The 2850-nt window shown below is 30.7% G+C and overlaps 1 pseudogene; it reads right to left on the bottom strand.

Moving 5' to 3' along the window:
- Positions 1–2396: 2396 nt before the first annotated feature.
- Positions 2397–2559, bottom strand: LOC116581221 (annotated as a pseudogene).
- Between the last annotated feature and the right edge of the window lie 291 nt (positions 2560–2850).

Raw genomic sequence — 2850 nt, 5'->3', positions numbered from 1 at the left:
CTAATTCATTCTAAATCTAAATTCCTGGTACTTTTATTATCTACATTAGTTTTTAATTAGGAAGCACAAAAAGAATATGATTTTTGAGATACATGAATATATATAATATTTCTCTGTGGAAGATATGAACTATCAGAGACACATATTACTAGGTCTCTGTAAACAAAATGTCTTAAGAATTGATTGTTTTGCAATGCCTGGGTGGCTTATTCTGTTAAATGTTTGTTTTGGGTCAGGTCATGATCATGGGGCCGTGGGATCAAATCCTGCATGGGGTTCCTTGCTCAGCAGGGGATTTGCTTCATCCTCTGCCTTCTGCCTTCCCCTGCTTGTAAGTGCTCTCTCTCTCTCTCTCTCTCTGATAAATAAGTAAATAAATAAAATATTTAAAAAATAATTGTTCTTTTTTGTATTATAACTGAAATTGCCATTTTAAAAGCGTATAATATACAACTAGACTCTGCAAAATATCTATTTAAAAAAAAGAAGTAAAAGACCTCAAGTTAATAATACAACCCTTTTAACTTAAGAAACTAGAAGAGGAAGAATACTGGAACCCAAAGCAAGTAGAAGAAAGGGTCATAAAGATTAGAGCAAAAACTTATGAAATAGAACACAGGTGAAAAAAAATCAATGAAACTAAATTTGAGTCTTTGAAAAGAACAACAAAATTGACAAATATTTACCTAAGGAGATATTCAAGGAGATATTTAAATGGCCAATAAGCACAGGAAGAGATGCTTAACATCATTTGTCACTAAGAATATGAAATCAAAATCAAAATGAGATACCACTTTATGTTTATGATGATAACTCTAAAAAAGGAGATGGACGACATCAAGTACTGCTGAGGATATATAAAAAATTGAAATCGTTATGCGTTGTTGGTAGACACGTAAAATTTTGCAATTGTTTTGGAGAGTAGTTTGGCAGTTTCTTAAATAGTTAAACTTTGCTTTAGTACATAATGCAGCAATTCCACTTTTAGTTATAGAGACAAGAGAATTAAAAATGTATATTTTCACAAAAACTTTTACATAAATGTCCACAGCAGCAGTATTCATAAATAGCCCAAAGTGGAAAAATAACCCAATGCCCATCAGCTGATGAATGGATAAACAAAATGTGACATATGAATAACAGTGGAGTATTATTCATTCATGAAAAAGAACAAAGTTACAGATACATGTGGCAAACATTGATATACCTTGATAACATTATGTTAAGTAAAAGCAGACAGACACACAAGGTCCCATGTTATTGGATTCCATTTGTATGAAATGTCCACAAAAGAAAAATCTTAGAGAGAGAAAATAGATAAGTCTTTATGAGAGACTAGGGGAAGGACATAAAGAGGGGGGTCCCTACCAATACGAGCCAGTTTTCTTTTTGGAGTGATCAAAATGTTCTAGAATTATCAGTGAAAAACTGTAAAATTATGAATGAACTAAAAAAGCACTAAGTTGTTCATTTCAAAAGGATGGATTTTATGGTATGTTATTTTATCTCAATAAAATAAGTTATATACAGTCTCACAAGAAATAGTGCAACTTATTAATAATTAATAAGTGATAACAAATATTTAAGATATATGGATTTTTCCAGATGTAGTTACACAGACTAATGTTCTTGGTTGGTTAGATTTACTGGGTCAATATTTAGTTCTTTGCCTCTTTTGATTTATGTTGGTTTGTTTGTATATTCTATATGAGAATATAATGGTGAATACACACCATTTGTCAAAACAGTAAAATGTAAAATGTAAAATGTACAACACCAAAAATGAACACTGATATAAACTATGGACTTTGGGTGATAATGTTGTGTCAGTATTCCTTCAGCAACTGTAACAAGTGTATCATTCTGGTGAGGAATGTTGATTTGGGGGGAAGCTATGTGCATGTGATAATGGGTGTATATATGATAACTCTGTACTTCCTGCTCAGTTTTGCACATGTGAGAATGGGTATGTATATGATAACTCTCTGTACTTTCTGCTCAATTTTGTTGTAAACTTAAAACTATTTAAAAAAATAAAGTCTATTAGAAAAACAACAACATCATATTTGACCATGCAGATCACCTCTCTATATGAACCCTGCTAGATATTCTCAAAGGCCTACTATCTGTGACTACCTAATCACATTTTTGTGATTTTGGAGGACTCATTTCTTTGAACAATCCTTAAAGATCGATTAAAATAACAGGTGCACCATTTTGTATTCACTTTTATCTAAATCCTTAAGATGCAATGAGACATAGAAAGAATAAATTCTGACTATTTTCTAAGCTTATAGTATTTTAAAAATAAAAAGATTGAAAGGCAGATTTGTCCAGAAAAATGGTAATATTTAACATTAAATCCTGAAATTCATGTATTCTCACAAAAATTGTTATTTTATGAAAAATAATATTTAATACTAGTCAAAGGATATTTTAAAAGATGAAACTTTTGTTCTGTCTCATTGCTATTTTAACTTTTCAGGTGCTAATTTTAATTAGCAGTAATCGCGCCTTGGATAAATCTCATTGGCTACGAAACGGCCATTGCGCAAAGCTTCGGTGTCAATTTTAATTTACAAGTCATTTTCTACCAAGAATACAAGGTGCAAAACTGTAACTTAGCTATGAAATAAAGCAACAATAAAGTTTTACATGTTTGAATCTATCAATCTGTTTTTAAATTTCAATAATGCTTCTCTGGAAAATTACCAAAACTCCCTAGCTTATTGCTGCAGAACTTCAAAAGTGTCATAAATAATATTATCTACAATAAGGTCAAATTCCTGCTGTCATCTAACCTTTTAATTTAAGAATAGATATAATTTTCTAACAGAAAAAAAAGAGAAG

The sequence above is a fragment of the Mustela erminea genome, chromosome 1, assembly GCF_009829155.1.
Source record: "Mustela erminea isolate mMusErm1 chromosome 1, mMusErm1.Pri, whole genome shotgun sequence".
NCBI classification, from domain to species: domain Eukaryota; kingdom Metazoa; phylum Chordata; class Mammalia; order Carnivora; family Mustelidae; genus Mustela; species Mustela erminea.
The sequence above is the reverse complement of the archived record's forward strand: the minus strand, read 5'-3'. Positions and strand labels throughout refer to the sequence as shown.